Raw genomic sequence first — 19,757 nt, 5'->3', positions numbered from 1 at the left:
AATGAAAACATTCTGAAAGACCTCAAGGGAGATATTCTAGGGGCCAAGTTACCTGGTGGAGATATTTGGGATAGTATCATGGGGTGTATGAGAATGTGTTTTTGCATAAATACTGTCAGTCCTCAAGTTGCTCATGGTCTAATATGGTTGGAATTTAAGGTATGTGTGGCAGAGTGGCAGGATATGACGGTATAGAGCAGGGGTATTTTTCCAAGACGCGTGCATAAAATTATACACAACTCTTTGCATATATAGGTGTATGCACATTTTTATTGATGATGCCCCATGGTTAAGAATCACTGTACCTGACGTAATTTGAGGTTACATTTTAGAACGCCCTAAATGCTAAACTGAGGAGATCTGCTCAACTAGAAAACAGTGTAGAATATTTGAAGATTTTTGAAAAGTTGAGATTCATATTTCTCCAGTACTCAAAGCTCCATTTTATAGTGAATTTAATAATGAAAAGAAATATATGTTGAATAATAGAAAGAATGGAGTTGGTGAGACATTATAAAGATGTAAACTGATAGAGTGGAAAAGGCAATTCAAGAAAAAAGGAGAAGAACAGTCTAAAATTAATGAAAAGAAACTTCAATTAAAATAGAATTGGGAGGTCAGAAAGGAAAGCGCTCATGCCCTATGACAATAGCAGAGCTCAGCAGGAAGAACAAAAACTTTCCTTGCCTGGCAAGAACTCAGCCAATGAGAGACTCTCACAACTCAGCCAGTGAAAAGCCACTCTACTTCAAACTCTCAATTCCTCCAATGGACTCTTTATTTACTACAGCCCTCCCAGCTTCCTTTTCCCCCTTTTAAAAAAGTTCTCCTCTCCTTGCTGTGAGGGGACTTGCATGTGGCTTGCCATGGTTGTAGACCCAAACAGCAATTCTCTCTTGATCCCAAACAAACCCATTTTTACTGCAGAAATAGCTGGCAGTCTACTTGTTTTAGGTCAACCTTTTGATAGCCTGCATGGGGATCAAGAGAAGACCCTTGATGACTTCCAGGTTGGTGGCAAACAAGTGTGATACCCTCATTGAGCCTGTTGTTACTCACTGCTTTACTCGCCAGCCCTGGAATTGAAGAGTAAGTTTTTCTCCACTAAAGTGTCTGCTCTATTTGCATTTTGAAGTCCTCCAGGTTTTACTGGGGATCTGTTTTTTTTTTTTAATTTAATTTAATTTTTTTATACAGTAGTTTTTATTAGTCATCCATTTTATACACATCAGTATATACATGTCAATCCCAATCTCCCAATTCATCACACCCCCACACACACCCCCCCCCCCCCGCTGCTTTCCCTCCTTGGTGTCCGTACGTTTGTTCTCTACATCTGTGTCTCAATTTCTGCCCTGCAAACCGGTTCATCTGTGCCATTTTTCTAGATTCCACATATATGCGTTAATATTCAATATTTGCTTTTCTCTTTCTGACTTACTTCACTCTGTATGACAGTCTCTAGATCCATCCACGTCTCTACAAATGATCCAATTTCGTTCCTTTTTGTGGCAGAGTAATATTCCATTCTATATATGTACCACAACTTCTTTATCCATTCGTCTGTCGATGGGCATTTAGGTTGCTTCCATGACCTGGCTATTGTAAATAGTGCTGCAGTGAACACTGGGGTGCATGTGTCTTTTTGAATTATGGTTTTCTCTGGGTATATGCCCAGTAGTGGGATTGCTGGGTCATATGATAATTCTATTTTTAGTTTTTTAAGGAATCGCCATACTGTCCTCCATAGTGGCTGTGTCAATTTACATTCCCACCAACAGTGCAAGAGGGTTTCCTTTTCTCCACACCCTCACCAGCATTTGTTGTTCACAGATTTTCTGATGATGCCCATTCTAACTGGCGTGAGGTGATACATCATTGTACTTTTGATTTGCATTTCTCTAATAATTAGTGATGTTGAGCAGCTTTTCATGTGCTACTTGGCCTCTTTGGAGAAATGTCTATTTAGGTATTCTGCCCATTTTTGGATTGGATTGTTTGTTTTCTTAATATTGAGCTGCATGAGCTGTTTATATATTTTGGAGATTAATTGTTTGCCCGTAGATTCATTTGCAAATATATTCTCTCATTCTGAGGGTTGTCTGTTCGTCTTGCTTATGGTTTCCTTTGCTGTGCAAAAGCTTTGAAGTTTTATTAGGTCCCATTTATTTTTGTTTCTATTTCCATTACTCTAGGAGGTGGATCTAAAAAGATCTTGCTGTGATTTATGTTCTTCCTATGTTTTCCTCTAAGAGTTTTATAGTGTCCGGTCTTACCTTTAGGTCTCTAATCCATTTTGAGTTTATTTTTGTGTATGGTGTTAGGGAGTGTTCTAATTTCATTCTTTTACAGGTAGCTGTCCAGTTTTCCCAGCACCACTTATTGAAGAGACTGTCTTTTCTCCATTATATATCCTTGCCTCCTTTGTCATAGATTAGTTGACCACAGGTGCCTGGATTTATCTCTGGGCTTTGTATCTTGTTCCATTAATCTATGTTTCTGTTTTTGTGCCAGTACCATATTGTCTTGATTACTGTAGCTTTGTAGTATAGTCTGAAGTCAGGGAGTCTGATTTCTCCAGCTCCGCTTTTTTTCCTCAAGACTGCTTTGGCTATTTGGGGACTTTTGTGTCTTCATAAAAATTTTAAGATTTTTTGTTCTAGTTTTGTAAAAAATGCCATTGGTAATTTGATAGGGATTGCATTGAATCTGTAGATTGCTTTGGGTAGTAGAGTCATTTTCACAACATTGATTCTTCCAATCCAACAACATGGTATATCTCTCCATCTGTTGGTATCATCTTTAATTTCTTTCAACATTGTCTTATAGTTTTCTGCATACAGGTCTTTTGTCTCCCTAGGTAGGTTTACTCCTAGGTATTTTATTCTTTTTGTTGCAGTGGTAAATGGGAGTGTTTCCTTAATTTCTCTTTCAGATTTTTCATCATTAGTGTATAGGAATGCAAGAGATTTCTGTGCATTAATTTTGTATCCTGCAACTTTACCAAATGCATTGATTAGCTCTAGTAGTTTTCTGGTGGCATCTTTAGGATTCTGTATGTATAGTATCATGTCATCTGCAAACAGTGACAGTTTTTCTTCTTCTTTTCCAATTTGGATTTCTTTTATTTCTTTTTCTTCTATGATTGTTGTGGCTAGGACTTCTAAAACTATGTTGAATAATAGTGGCGAGAGTGGACCTCCTTGTCTTGTTCCTGATCTTAGAGGAAATGCTTTTAGTTTTTCACCATTGGGAATGATGTTTGTTGTGGGTTTGTCATATATGGCCTTTATTATGTTGAGGTAGGTTCCCCCAATGCCTGTTTTCTGGAGAGGTTTTTTTTTTTTCATCATAAACGGGTGTTGAATTTTGTCAAAGCTTTTTCTGCATCTATTGAGAGGATCATATGGTTTTTATTCTTCAATTTGTTAATATGGTGTATCACATTGATTGATTTGTGTATATTGAAGAATCCTTGTATCCCTGGGATAAATCTCACTTGATCATGGTGTATGATCCTTTTAATGTGTTGTTGGATTCTGTTTGCTAGTATTTGGTTGAGGATTTTTGCATTTATATTCATCTGTGGTATTGGTCTCTAATTTTCTTTTTTTGTAGTATCTTTGTCTGGTTTTGGTATCAGGGTGATGGTGGCCTCATAGAATGAATGTGGGAGTGTTCCTTCCTCTGAAAATTTTTGGAAGAGTTTGAGAAGGATGGGTGTTAATTCTTCTCTAAATGTTTGATAGAATTCACCTGAGAAGCCGTCTGGTCCTGGACTTTTGTTTGCTGGAACATTTTTAATCACAGTTTCAATTTCATTACTTGTGATTGGTCTGTTCATATTTTCTATTTCTTCCTGGTTCAGTCTTGGAAGGTTATACTCCTCTAAGACTTTGTCCATTTCTTCCAGGTTGTCCATTTTATTGGCATAGAGTTGCTTGTAGTAGTCTCTTAGGATGCTTTGTATTTCTGTGGTGTCTGTTGTAACTTCTTCTTTTTCATTTCTAATTTTATTGATTTGAGTTCTCTCCCTCTTTTTCTTGATTAGTCTGGCTAATGGTTTATCAGTTTTGTTTATCTTCTCAAAGAACCAGCTTTTAGTTTTATTGATCTTTGCTATTTTCTTTGTTTCTATTTCATTTATTTCTGCTCTGATCTTTATGATTTCTTTCCTTCTGCTAGTTTTGGGTTTTGTTTGTTCTTCTTTCTCTTCTTTGTTCCTTTAGATGTAAGGTTTTGTTTGTTCCTTTAGATGTAAGGTTTTGTTTGTTCTTCTTTCTCTTCTTTGTTCCTTTAGATGTAAGGTTAGACTGTTTATTTGAGATTTTTCTTGTTTCTTGAGGTAGACTTGTATTGCTATAAACTTCCCTCTTAGAACTGCTTTTGCTGCATCCCGTAGGTTTTGGATCATTGTGTTTTCATTGTCATTTGTCTCTAGGTATTTTCTGATTTCCTCTTTGATTTCTTCAGTGATACCTTCGTTATTTAGTAATGTATTGTTTAGCCTCCATGTGTTTGTGTTTATGTTTTTTTCCCTGTAATTCATTTCAAATATCACAGCATTGTTGTCAGAAAAGATGCTTGGTATGATTTCAATTTTCTTAAATTTCCTGAGGCTTGAATTGTGACCCAAGGTGTGATCTATCCTGGAGAATGTTTCGTGTGCACTTGAGAAGAAAGTGTAATCTGCTGTTTTTGGATGGAATGTCCTACAAATATCAGTTAAACCTATCTGGTCTATTGTGTCATTTAAAGCTTCTGTTTCCTTATTAATTTTCTGTTTGGATGATCTGTCCATTGGTGTGAGTGAGGTGTTAAAGTCCCCCACTATTATTGTGTTACTGGCGATTTCCTCTTTTATAGCTGTTAGCAGTTGCCTTATGTTTGAGGTGCTCCTATGTTGGGTGCATATATATTTATAATTGTTATATCTTCTTCTTGGATTGATCCCTTGATCATTATGTTGTGTCCTTCCTTGTCTCTTGTAACATTCTTTATTTTAAAGTCTATTTTATCTGATATGAGTATAGCTACTCCAGCTTTCTTTTGATTTCCATTTGCATGGAATATCTTTTTCCATCCCCTTACTTTCAGTCTTAATGTGTCCCTGTGTCTGAACTGGGTCTCTTGTAAACGGCATATATATGGGTCTTATTTTTGTATCCATTCAGCAAGCCTGTGTCTTTTGGTTGGAGCATTTAATCCATTAATGTTTAAGGTAATTATTGATATGTATGTTCCTATGGCCATTTTCTTAATTGTTTTGGGTTTGTTTTTGTAGGTCCTTTTCTTCTCTTGTGTTTCCCACTTAGAGAAGTTCCTTTAGCATTTGTTGTAGAGCTGGTTTGGTGGTGCTGAATTCTCTTAGCTTTTGCTTGTCTGTAAAGCTTTTGCTTTCTCCATCAAATCTGAATGAGATCCTCACCGGATAGAGTAATCTTGGTTGTAGTTTCTTCCCTTTCATCACTTTAAGTATATCATGCCACTCCCTTCTGGCTTATAGATTTTCTGGTGAGAAATCAGCTGTTAACCTTATGGGAGTTCCCTTGTATGTTATTTGTCGTTTTTCCATTGCTGCTTTCAATAATTTTTCTTTGTCTTTAATTTTTGCCAATTTGATTACTATGTGTCTCTGCATGTTTCTTCTTGGGTTTATCCTGTATGGGACACTCTGCACTTCCTGGACTTAGGTGGCTATTCCTTTCCCATGTTAGGGAAGTTTTTGACTATAATCTTTTCAGATATTTTCTCGGGTCCTTTCTCTCTTTCTTCTCCTTCTGACACCCCTATAACGTGAATGTTGTTGCATTTAATGTTGTCCAGAGGTCTCCTATGTCAGCCTATGTCTTCATTTCTTTTCATCCTTTTTTCTTTATTCTGTTCTGCAGCAGTGAATTCCACCATTCTGTTTTCCAGGTTCACTTATCTGTTCTTCTGCCTCAGTTATTCTGCTTCGTTCCTTTTAGTGTATTTTTCATTTCAGTTATTGTGTTGTTCATCTCCATTTGTTTGTTCTTTAATTCTTCTACATCTTTGTTAAACATTTCCTGCATCTTCTCGATATGCCTCCATTCTTTTTCCGAGGTCCTGGATCATCTTTACTATCATTATTCTGAATTCTTTTTCTGGAAGATTTCCTATCTCCACTTCATTTAGTTGTTTTTCTGGGGTTTCATCTTGTTCCTTCATCTAGTACATAGCCCTCTGCCTTTTCATTTTTCCTATCTTTCTGTGAATGTGGTTTTTGTTCCATAGGCAGGATTGTAATTCTTCTTGCTCCTGCTGTCTGCCCTCTGGTGGATGAGTCTATCTTATTAGGGATCTATTTTTAAGGCTTTCTTCTCTGGCTACGACTTTGTTCTGTATGCAAGTACTTGTTTGGCACTTATGCCTGATTTTTGAAATTGGGCTTTTTGAATTGGAACTGTGCTCACCTTTGGCAGGATTCCTTTTGGAACGGGGCTGGCTGTTTATCCTGGAATCGCCTAGCTTTTTGCCCATCCTTCAGGAACAGGGGCTGTTTCTTTAGAACTGTGCCAGTTCAGCTTTTGACCCAATTCCTTTTATAATAGGGGTGTTCCATTGGCACTGCACTGTTAAGCCTTCAGCCTGACTCCCTTCAAATTGGGCTGCTCCATTAAAGCTGTACTTAGCATACTTTGGCTTGGCTCCCTCTGGACTAGACTGTTCCCTTTCAACTGGCTGGTATTAGGCCTGCAGGCTGTTTGAGCTCTTTGAGTTGCTTGAGCTGTTTAGGCTGTCTGAAAATGATTCTTTTACTCTAGGTTGAAACCTCTGAGGAATGCGATCCCAGTTAACTAAACATTTTGAGCATGCCCCACTTACAGGGACCTTCTGACCAGTTTTATGTTTAAAAACTATGGTCCTGGGGTTCCCTGGTGGCACAGTGGTTGAGAGTCCGCCTGCCGATGCAGGGGACACGGGTTCATGCCCCGGTCCGGGAAGATCCCACATGCCACGGAGTGGCTGGGCCTGTGAGCCATGGCCGCTGAGCCTGCGCGTCCGGAGCCTGTGCTCTGCAACGGGAGAGGCCACAACAGTGAGAGGCCCCCGTACCGCAAAAAAAAAAAAAAAAAAACAATGGTCCTTTTATTCAAACAGAAAGTCGCAAAAATTATAATCATCCTCATCAGTTCACTCAGTCCCATGTAATTAATTTTTTTTTCATCTTGATCTTTTGTTAGCACTTTTATGAATTCATCAGTTTTCCATTAGAGTTCTGAAAATGCTTATTCATTCAGTTTAGCAGTATAGTCAGTTACCAGAAACCTGTACTTGTCAGAGTCTTTTCCATGAATTCCTTGAAGATGAAACCCTTTTATAGGAAAATATTTGCAAAAGCATCAGAGTACACCCAGAACTGTCTGTAAATGACAAAAGACTTAAAAATGACCACAGTTAAAGATTTGATGAAAGTTCATAATAATGCAATTGACAACAGAGGCAAAAAATATACAAATCAATTTTCACTGCAAAGTAAAGGAGCTGTTACAGTGGAGGATTACTGGACTGAATGTCAATATTATGACATAGTATGAGTGTTTCGTGTTTGGTAATTGCAATCATTTTTGCTTTTGTTGTGGTCATCCATTTACAATGCTTGGTGTCAGTTTATTTATCTCTTGTAAGAATAAAATACAGTGTGTGTGTGGAAAAAAAAATGAAAATAATATTAAATAAAAAATAAAAGAAACCCCAAAAACTATGGTCCTTCCTCACGTACCTTTCTAACTAATGGACCAACCTAACTAAAGGTGATTTAGAATATCAGTGGCCATTATGGGAAGCTTTTGAAATCCCCAAACTTACTTTTCTTGAAACTGAATTGGGCAACCATAGCTCTAAAATTTCCAAAAACTGAATGTAATACATACTTCAATTGGTATTTTGAAGCTTCCAAATGTTATCAGGAGCCTAAAATTGCCTCTTTGCAAAATAAGAGTTTTAAGATTAACTGAGGCAGGGCTTCCCTGGTGGCGCAGTGGTTGAGAGTCCGCCTGCCGATGCAGGGGACACGGGTTCGTGCCCCGGTCTGGGAAGATCCCACATGCCGCGGAGCGACTAGGCCCGTGAGCCATGGCCGCTGAGCCTGCGCGTCCGGAGCCTGTGCTCCGCAACAGGAGAGGCCACAACAGTGAGAGGCCCGCGTACCGCAAAAAAAGAAAGAAAAAAAAAAGGTAACCATGTGCTTTATTAAGGCCAGCCAACTAATAAAATCGTATCTCTTTAGACTTGTTAAAGTGATATTATATGCTTGTATGAATTCTTTGATTTTTGGTTCTATATCCAAACAAAACTTTGTGGCTCAGCTAAGGGCACAAAATGAAGAAAGTTAAATAAATTGCTACCTTGAAAGAGCCACAGTTTGCTAATTGTCCAACTTATGTGCATTGGCAGTATTCGTTATACCTTGCTATTGAATGAAGTATTCATTTAAAGTTCTTTTTAATATCGACTCAGCTGTCATGTCCTTAACAGCAGAATCGTTTCAGATCACTCTAGCTGTAACTTTACATTTGTATTCAACTCTTTAACTTACTTGACTCATGACTACAAGACCATGAAAAAATTACTACTTTTAAATTTAAGGCAAACTTAACAAAATTCAAAATTACAGTTTTGTCAAGGATGATGTCACTGGCTCATGTATCCACTACATTTGCCATTCAACTATGTGTTCAAATATAATTTACTTAATGTCATTCCTCCCACCTAAAACTTCATTCTATTTTTTAAAAATCTCCAAATATTGTTGTACCTACCTACATGGAACTACTACTGATCTGATTAATTTGCTGAGCAGATTTGGCTTCAATTTGATGATTACCTGATTTAGCAACTAGGATTACTTTCTAGGTATTACTGAGAAACCATGTAATTGATCATAAGTCCACAGGCCCTTGGAGTAGAAAAATCAGTTTATGCCTAAAATAAATTGGGAAAGGGGAAAAAAAGTAAAGAATTACTGTGACCAAGGTATTGGCTTGGGTTACTGATGCACAATGAACTCAGATAGCTCTCTGATAGGCAGACCCTAAGGAGTGTGGGAAGAACTAAGTTAAATTGTCTGGCAGCAGCCTTGCAACTTAGTGGTTGACCCAATCTGTATTCAAATCTCTTACAATACAACCATATAGGCAACATCTTTAGAATGTAAAACGAAAGGAAAGAATCGTGTTTCTTAGTAGAAAAAAATATCTAAACATGTTCAAGGAGAAACCTGGGATTAGGAAAAATGCAGAATGTTTACATTTGAGATGACATCTAGAATGTCAGAAGTTTAAGATATCAGGGATTCTATACTTTCTTTTCTTTGGGAGGGGGGAGATTTGAATGTCTATGTTTATTGTGTTTAATTTCTAAATGTGTTAAATAGAATATATATACATTTTAGATTCTACAGTATGTAATTCATGATATACAGAGTAGAAAAGAAATCTTTTGTGCTTATCAATGCTGTTGTCTGGATACAGATGATTGTGGTTGACTCCTTGAGTCAAATTGATAAAGCACTTCAAGAGACCATAATGACTAGTAAAAAGCCAGCCTTGCAGACATGAGACTTTGAATAGTAGTGAGGCATCCTTCTAGGGACTTGGGAATATGGATCAGCAAATTAGCTCATTAAGAATTTTGCACCTTTAACATAACTGAATTTAAAACTGTGGGAATAGTAGCTCAACTTCTCTGGCTAAAAATACACTTGGAAATCCCACGGGCTAACTCTCCCTATCTTCTTAGTTGCCAAGTCAAGTCAGTTCTTCCTCTGCATTATGTTTGTGTCTTCTGTCTTCTACTCATGTTACTGACTTAGTCTGGATCCTCCTCTTTTCTTCTTAGACCCAAAAAATACTTCTAACTAGTCACTCAACCTTCAATCTTCCAGCAAACAAGATTCCTTTTTTTCTGTCCGCAAACTCACTTTTGAAAAATACTCTGTTCTGATGGGGGACACTGTTATACCTAAATAAAACTCTCACTGGGAATTCCCTGGCAGTCCAGTGGTTAGGATTCCATGCTTTCACTGCTGAGGGCCTGGGTTTGATCCCTAGTGGGGGAACTAAGATCCCTCATTCAGCATGGCACGGCCAAAAAAAAAAAAAAGATATGGGAAAACCCTCATATTAATACATAATTGGATAGTTTCCCTTTATATTTTTGAGTCAAGATTGTTTAAAATATGATGGCTTAAAATTCCTCAAATTGGATAACTTGGGGTCTGTGTAGGGAAAAAGAACACACAGCACCATTTAATTACCCATCATCCCTACCTAGCTTCCTTGCTGTTGTGTTCTCTTGAGAGCTACTGTCCAAATTCTTCTTGGAAAGTGACAAAGGATAAAGTCAAAATAATTTCCTTTTTGTATGTATACTCTGGAAAAAAACTGCTGTAAAATGAGGCTGATATCTTAATATCATATAACTTGGTGGTATTTCTAAACTTTTATATTTTGGTGCATTTTTTTATTTGTGTCTTGTGAGATAGTTTGCTTTTTAATGACCCATCTTTGGGAAGAGCAAATTGAGTTACTGGCCAAGGCTTTTATTCCTGGTAGCTGAACATGAAGGAATACAATGGGAAAGAAGGTGACTGCTAACAGATGCCTGGAAAGAAAACACCTGTAGATATTTCTAAGTCCCCAAATTCTCAATATTTTCAATATTTTCAAGGTCAGTAGGTGAGATTGATCCTTCTGTATTATAATTTAATTTTAACATTTTGTGATTCCTTCCCCCAAACAGGACTAAAATATTTATTTTAACCAATTTCTTCTGAATATAGATAGTAATAGAGAGGAAAAGGCCATGATTTGCTTAGCCCTGAGTTATGCATGCTATTTCCATTACAAGAAGGGCTCAAGATGCTGGGGAAAAAGTCATCCCCAGCCCCAGCTCCAACACCTTCTCCTCTATTCTCCACCCCAACCTAAGGTTGTTAATGTTCACACTTCTTGGTCTGCATGTCAAGAAAAGCTTATCCAACATCCACTGAATTAGGCTATTGTGTACTTCTTGTCTATTTGAATCTGGACAACAAACCTGTACCAAAATTGAAAAAATTTCTGTGCTTTCCGAATAACCTTTTCTCACAAAGAAGTGAAAAAAGAGGTTTCCCTTTTAAAAGGCCTACTGAGAGAAAAGAAATCACATTGTTCATTTCTAATTGTTTTGATTATGCAGGAATGCGTCTAGCAATTTAAATGCATACTTTACTTTACAATGAGGGACCCATCGTGGTTGCCATATAAAGAAAAATTTTCACGAACTATGTAATTTAGAGCTATGCTATATTGCCTTAGGAACAATAAGGACTATAAAATTTTTTGTAAATATCTAACCATCTAGCATATATTTTGGTCTCTCTCATGCACTCCATTGCAATGTGTGTGTGTATGTGTGTGTACTTTGTAAATTATAATTTGTATTCATAATTTGCCTATCTTTATTTTTTCTGGATTGGGTGTTCCACTATATCTGCCCCAAATGGCCATGCTATACCTGTTTGCTGAACAGGCATTTATATATTACAATTCTGTTACCACATGGAGACAAACAACTAAACTTTCCAAATGAAAGAGGTCTGTGTGTATTTCTTTGATGGCAGCAGCAGAGTGAAAATTTAGGAGCAAACCCTCTCAAGCAGCCAATCTCTGGGGAAAATGCTCTTAGACATAAAGTGGGTAGCAGTAATTTTAAAGGGAGAAAAATAGGACAGTACTGGGTAAGGCCTACATGAAAGAAGAGAACACATGGACCAGCAGGCTGGCCCAGAATATTGGCCCGGATTATTGCCCAGGGACACAGAATTTGAAAGGCATTTGAGCTTTTCTCAGTAGTTAGTGTTGTGAAAAGAGCACCCGGACGTAGTAGGACAACTTGGGTGTATAAGAAAGTTACAGTGTGAGCACTTTTGTTAGCTCCTCTGAGACTATTTCCTAGTAGACATATCTTAGACTGTAGGAGGAAATAGAGAAAAAAAAGAAGACAAGTGATATTTGAGTAATTTTGACAATTATAAAACAAGCAGCAGTAGTCAACTGCACAGAGCTGGGACCTGAGTGGGAAGGAGACAGGTGGTGTTCCTCAATCCCACACTAGCTGACCCCTGAGAAGGACACAGATAATAAAAAGGGAAGAACAGGACATAAAGTCTGGGCAATGAAAAAAGCTGACAAAACAACTTACTTAATTTCATACTAATATTGACCAAACCAGATTCTTTTTTTTTTTTCCTGAGATAATTTTGTTTTTAATTGAAGTATAGTTGATTTACAATGTTGTGTTAGTTTCTAGTGTACAGCAAAGTGATCCAGTTATACATATATATACATATTCTTTCTCATATTCTCTTCCATTATGGTTTATTACAGTCTATTGAATATAGTTCTCTGTGCTCTACAGTAGGACCTTGTTGTTTACCTATTTTATTTTATTATTATTTTTTTAACATCTTTATTGGAGTATAATTGCTTTACAATGGTGTGTTAGTTTTTGCTTTATAACAAAGTGAATCAGCTATACATATACATATATCCCCATATATCTTTCCTCTTGTGTCTCCCTCCCTCCCACCCTATCCCACCCCTCTAGGTGGTCACAAAGCACGGAGCTGATCTCCCTGTGCTCTGCGGCTGCTTCCCACTAGCTATGGGTTTTACATTTGGTAGTGTCTATATGTCCATGCCACTCTCTCACTTTGTCCCAGCTTACCCTTCCCCCTCCCCGTGTCCTCAAGTCCATCCTCTAGTAGGTCTGCATCTTTATTCCCATCCTGCCCCTAGGTTCTTCGTGACCATATTTTTTTTTTCTTTTTTTTTAGATTCCATATATATGTGTTAGCATACGGTATTTGTTTTTCTCTTTCTGACTTACTTCACTCTGTATGACAGACTCTAGGTCCATCCACCTCACTACAAATAACTCAATTTTGTTTCCTTATATAGCTGAGTAATATTCCATTGTATATATGTGTCACATCTTCTTTATCCATTCATCTTTTGATGGACACTTAGGTTGCTTCCATGTCCTGGCTATTGTAAATAGTTCTGCAGTGAACATTGTGGTACATGACTCTTTTTGAATTATGGTTTTCTCAGGGTATATGCCCAGTAGTGGGATTGCTGGGTCATATGGTAGTTCTATTTTTAGTTTTTTAAGGAACCTCCATACTGTTCTCCATAGTGGCTGTATCAATTTACATTCCCACCAACAGTGCAAGAGGGTTCCCTTTTCTCCACACCCTCTCCAGCATTTATTGTTTGTAGATTTTCTGATGATGGCCATTCTGACTCATGTGAGATGATATCTCATTGTAGTTTTGATTTGCATCTCTCTAATGATTAATGATGTTGAGCGTTCTTTCATGTGTTTGTTGGCAATCCAAAGCAGATTCTTTTATTTTATTTCTACCATCATAGGATTTTTTGAGAAGATAAACATCAGTATAAGGTATGACTAGTAAAATCTGGTCTTTATTAAAAGACCAGCTGTTTTAATTATATTCTTCTCTATTAAAAGCTAATCTGACTGATTTAATGATTTTAATACTCTTTAGTTTTGAAAACTTTCAGTGTTACAGGAACATTTCAAAAAATAGAATAAAAAATGACCATGTATCCCTTCACCCAGATTTCTCACATCCTAACACCTTCCTTTTTCCCTTCCTTCCTTCCTCCCTTCCTTTTCTTCCTCCATCTTTCCTTCCCTCCTTCTCTCTCTCTTTCCTATCAAATCTGGAATCACATGTTGAATTTAGTTTTCCATTTAATCTCCTTAACTTCAAACAGTTCTTTGGTCTGTCTTTGTTTTTCTTGACTTTGAAATTGTTTTGAGAAATACAGGTCAGTTATTGTGTAGAATGTCCCTCAATTAGGGTTTATCTGCTGTTTCCTCATGATTATATTATTTCCTCAGCTTATGAATTTTTGCAGAAAAATCATAGAAGTAATGTTGTTTTTATCTCAGTGCATCATAACAGGGGGCACTTGGTTGATTTGTCCCGTGACTGTTTGCCAGGTTTTTCTACTACTAACTTATTTTCCCTTTCCAGTTAGTAAGTATAAAGTAGAGAGATTATGTTGAGACTATGAGAAATCCTGTTTTTCATCACACTTTCATCCACTAATTAATTTTAGTATCTGTTCATGATTCTTATCTGAAACAAATATTAATTTTACATTTTATTATTAGTTGGAATTGGCTGTAAGAAAAAGGTTTTCTTTCTCCCCAATTTGCATTCATTCATTCCTTCCTATCATTATAGCCTCATGGGTTCTTATTTTATCCTGGGGGTTATAATCTTTTACTATTATTATTTATTTTGATGCTTAAATTGTCCCATATTTGGCCAGTGGGAGTCTCTCCATACTGGTTCCTATGTCATTTTGACATGTATCCATCATCTTTGAGCACATTTTTACTTTGATGCAGTAAAATAGCATGTTTTGCAAGAAACCTCTAATAGTTGGGGTCTTTAACTTCCTTTTGGTTAAAATTTTTGAATAGTGTTTTCATATATAAAGCAATAAAAAATATTTAGTAATTACAAAATTAAGTAAACTTACAAAGTAACTTAGTCAAGTGTATTAATTAATATCACAAAAATTGATTACAAAAAATTTTAGTACTTTCAAAACATAGAAACTGAAGCATCCTGAATTTTGGAGTATAGGATATCTCATTTGTGAAAAAGTGGCATATAATGAGGTTAAAACTGCTAATCTGGAGCAACACTAATCTCACCAATACCACATATAGAAGCACCAACACCCCATTACACACACACACACACACACACATGCACACATCAAACAAAACAGGTAGCGATAATAAATCTATAACTCTCCCTAGCAAAAAATAATTTTAATGACTTAAAGTTTGAGGATTATGGAAATAGCTTGGTAGTTTGAATAACCTAGATGATGCCAACAGAATAAAATAAAGGCAATAAGGAGAACAGGGGAACAACTCCTTCCTTGAACACTTCAAATGTACTTTGAAAACTGTAAAAGACAGGAAAGATATATACCAGATGGTTTAGCACCCAATCTCTGGGTTATCTCTACCTGAGCTCTTGCCAAAGTGTATTATCACTGGTGTATAGGTCTATCTCCCTGAGTAAACAGAAACCATCTTTGTGTTCCTGACATTTAATTACCATTGAATAAATATTCCATGAAACAATCCATAAATAACAAATGAATGAATTGCCTAGTAGAACTTTTATCACTATGCTCTCTTGCTTGATGGAGCATGTAGCTAAATTTGTATAGTGCCTTCAGTTGATTGTCAAAATACCCTAGGAATGCGATAATATTAATATACACTATTTTAATACATTCAGAACCCCCTTTGTCCGTTTTGAATAAAAACTTTCTTTTAAGAAAAAGCCTAAGCACTATAATAAACTTGAATATTCCCTTTAAATCTCAAAAGTCACCAAAATACTACAGTCATTGCAGTTAGCGAGAACCTGGCTTTGATTGCATCACTTCATCACTCTCATCCACTGATTTTTCTCTGCAGAGGACCACTGTTCTTTGGCTTGCTTAAGTGGTCAACTTCTACTCAGTCTCCAGGGCTCAGCTCAAATATTATTGTTGGGAGAACTTCAAACACAGCTAGTCCACTTTCCTCTAAATGCCCAGTTTACGCTGGACATTCTTTTGTAAGTATATACGAACACTGGATTGTAATTATTTGTTTGTCCCTATCCCCAGATGGGACACAGTACCATACAAATAGTAGGTGTACAGTAAATGTTTGTGAAGTTAAAGATGGCTCTTTCTAAGTACCTTTGATTCTAGGAAAAAACAGTTAAAAATACATATGGCAAGAGAGAATTAGTTAATGATTTTTTTATGCAAGCCTAAACATGCATATAACTGGACTATCCTGGTTTACAAATACCAGAAAAATCTAGCACCATTCCTGATGTTATATAAACACAATCACTAAGTAAAAACTGAACATTCACAAGATAAACCTAGTGAAGGTAATATGTTTACTCTCCTCTAATACAATTATCCATGATTATAGGCATAATAGTTAGATTCAAAGGCGAAAACCAAGAATGCTGTAAGTATTCTACAATAAATGATCTAGAAACATATGTCAAAAGAGAAGTCTCAGGTTAAAAGTAGTGAAATCTGCAATATAAAGAAAATTACACTAACTTACTTCCCAATAATCAGATCTCTGATTAAACTTGAATGAAAATCCAAATGTCTCACTCCTGCAAATTTTAAATTATAACGATTTTTTTAAAACCTAACGTTTCCTAGGAAGTTTCAATTAGTGGTTCTTCAAAGACAAGCTTGTGAACCCTAGATTAGGGCCATATGGCATGCATTTTGGAGCAGCTGCTAAGTGTATACATAAAGGCACTAGAACAGAGACCCAAAATATCCTGAGGCAAATCTCTAATTCCAGAGTCCAAGGTAGCAGCACCAACAGCCAGCCTAGGGTAATCTTATTTACTGATGCCAAAGGGATATACGATAGGTCTTGATTAGATGTTAACAGTAAATCCACCTAATATTGAAAACTGGCATAAATCTTTGCTTTTGGATTCTACTGAAGCCTAAGTAGCTTGGTGATATTGGCCCCTGCAATGCATCAGAAATATTGCCTGAAGCCCCAAATCTATTGCTGTGTTAACCAGTGAAGGCTCATCATAGAGGAAATTATTCGTGTAACTTGGCTTTCAGCTGAGAAATTCTTCAAAAGTTTTCCTAGCCCAGCAATTTTTACAGTAGCTAATATGGATCTTCAGCTTAGAGGGTCACGGAATACTGTTTAATAGCGAAGGAAATATTGAAACAAGTAGAAGGTCAATTGAGAAGAAGCAGTGATCTGAATCTCCCCCAGGGTGCCCTCACATTAAGCTTGGATTTGTAATTGAAAATAAATCTTTCATGTCTGGGTGACAAGTCCGAGGTCCTGTCCCGGGTGCAGTTTTCACGAAGCATTATATTTTCCAGCTTGAAGTCACTGTCCTTTTCAGCTGCTTTTGACCTGCAATGTTACAGTAGGCTGTTGGCTGCCAAGTGATTAGCTGTTCAAGAAAAAAAGTGAAACTAATCACCGTATTAATGTACATGAGGTGAAATGAGAAAGAACCTGAGGCTTGGAGGCACAGAGACTGATGTTACAAGCTGTGCAGCGAGGCATACTCCCCCGGATCCGGTGGCAGAATCAAACCCCAGTGAGGAAGGGTGACATTTGGCAGAGATGCTGCAAGAGACAGTTGCTGTGGGTTGAAGTGACAGCTTGACTTTCTTGCACTTAAATGTAAAGAGTTAGTCCTCTTTTCAGAGTAAAAAGAGCATCCTGTTATTATGCCACTTAGCAAAAGGCATACAAGGGCAGAATTCAAGTTTTTTTTTTTTTTTTTTTTACTTTGAGGTTTGTAAGGGAGCCACATTGAAGAGAAAGTATGATTTAAAAAAATGCTAACTTACAAAGTACTTCTGCATCAATTTGTAGTTTCTGAGAAACCTATATATAGCCTATCTTCCCTCTGTTAGAAATACCCCTTCTTTCTCTTAGAGAATCAGATAATTGTGGAGATCAATTAATATCACAAATATGAATCTTTTAATGAAAATTAGTTCACTGAATCAACATTCATTGGGTACCTCCTTTTTCCCAAGCACTCTGCTTGTTACTCAGTGTACAAAGTCTAATAAGACATGTCCTCTGTTATTCAGAAAGTTAGGTTTTATTCAAATGTCTCTTGAATATATTTCTTGGCCTTCCTGCAGTCTCAACATTGAGAAAGTATGTGAAAAAGATTCTTTGGAATCTATGTCTGGGAAATCAGAATGTCTGGGGAAGGAGCCCAGAATCTCCATGTACACTAAAATTTGAGAATTCTGATGTCTTAGAGGTAAAGAGTGTAAGGAATTCCTACCAAAAATATTAGGGCTGGAAGGAATGTTAATAACTAGTGTAACCACACAATTGTACAGATGAGAAGCTGAGGATCAGAGAGTGAATATAAATTGCATGATGTCACACAGCTGTTTAGGACTCCAGGTTTCCTATCTTCTAAGCCCCATGCTTGCAAAGGGTAAGAAATAGGTTGTGGATTTCTTTACTCAAACTTATTCACTACCTTGTCTGTTTCCTCTTCTTTTTGCTTTACTAATCAACTATTTCCATGTAATAGTGTTTTGTGTTATAGGACTATGATGGCAAAAGTTTGCTATATGAAGCTGTGTGCTCTGTTGACCTGTTCTCCAGACTACCTTTCATCTGCCCTTTATTCTAGACAAGAAGGGGTATTTACTCATGCAAAAATCAGTTCTCCCACAACAAAAAATGAATGTGTGAAGCCTATTCTATGTACCTTTATTAATTTTTCTTGCAGTTAAGAATGCCGATTATTATCTACAAATTATCCTTACATTTCCAAAGGAAAGGAAAAACTGGATTTTAAAATGTGGGGCAATAAAATCCTTAATATTACTTTTAAAGTTCTAGCTACCTTGGGAAGAAAAGTTCTCTTATCAACTAATTTTATTATTCTCTTTGCTAGGAAATTCTTTTCAGAGTTGAAATATCTATGTAGTTCAAGCCAGTTTCCTTTTGTTCTGCACTCTGAGATGCTAAACATCTGGTGGGTTCTTCTGGCAGGATATTCAAGGAAAATCTTTACTCTTCAGGCAAAATAATCCAAATTCTTTTTGGTCTACATTGTATGAAGATATTCCCCGGCTCTTATACAAATGGATAAATACATAATATAGATGAATATTTGTTGATCAGAGCCAAGTTATAATAGTTTAATTTGCAATTTATTTGAATAAAGTTAATTATAACAAAAGCAATGTTATAAATTCTACAGAAAATAATTTGCTTTCTAGGTTTTTCACCTCTTATCCATGCCAAGAGAAAAATCATCATGCAGCATGATAAGGATTTTTTTCAGCTTATCTAAGAGGAGAGGCCGCTGGCATACTGCATTTGACCAGCTCTGCCCTGGTACCATAGGGTTGCACATAAACAGGGCCACCTGTGTGAGGAAATTGTCGCAGCACAAGGGAGTTGGTCTGCAGGGGGCGCCTTTTTCTAATTTGCACATAAGTGCATTATGAGTTAGTGGTAGCTGGTCCAAGAGGTCCACAACACGCTTCCTCCAATTGTTTAGGATTATATTTGTGTGTAAACAGGCTTAGACTCTTTCCCTATCCCACGATTCTTACAAAGAAAAAAAAATATACTCTGCAAACTGTTCCAATATTAAATGCACATTATTTGTAAAGTTTTCATTTCTTAGTAATCATTTCTGTGAATATTTTAGAGTTATAAAAATACCAGTTTTCTATTTTATACATAGTTTCCTTGTGTTTCTTAAAATTAGAGTTGGTTAATATTACTAGCATCAAAGATAAAATATTCCACCAAAGCACACATGGTGGGCTGACTCATAAAAAATAGCCCCAGTTACAGGTGCAAGTTTGGCAATAGAGCAAACCTTGATTTCCTCCTCAGCTGAGCTGGTGTAGTTATACAGTGGTAAAACAGAAAAGCCCTTTCCTTATTAAAAACAGCATGTCAGATCCTGCCCAGAGAAACTTCACTCAGAAGAACAAGTACGGCTTCGAGGGTAAGAAGGGGGTGATCAATGTTTGATTATATATATCCCAGGTCACAGCTGCTCCTTTCCTGAGCTGGGCCACAGCTCCTCTTAAATTATTTGTGATCAGAAGTAAAGAATGTTAATTTCT

At 36.8% G+C, this 19,757-nt stretch overlaps 1 protein-coding gene across 6 annotated transcripts in view; it reads right to left on the bottom strand.

The window, feature by feature from the left end:
* NLGN1 (neuroligin 1) overlaps window positions 1–19,757 on the bottom strand; it is a 705,168-nt gene that overhangs the window by 6,134 nt on the left and 679,277 nt on the right. The gene's annotated exons all lie outside the window — the stretch shown is intronic.

This window comes from Lagenorhynchus albirostris, chromosome 5, assembly GCF_949774975.1.
Source record: "Lagenorhynchus albirostris chromosome 5, mLagAlb1.1, whole genome shotgun sequence".
Lineage (NCBI taxonomy): Eukaryota > Metazoa > Chordata > Mammalia > Artiodactyla > Delphinidae > Lagenorhynchus > Lagenorhynchus albirostris.
This window is presented reverse-complemented; position numbering and strand designations above follow the sequence as displayed.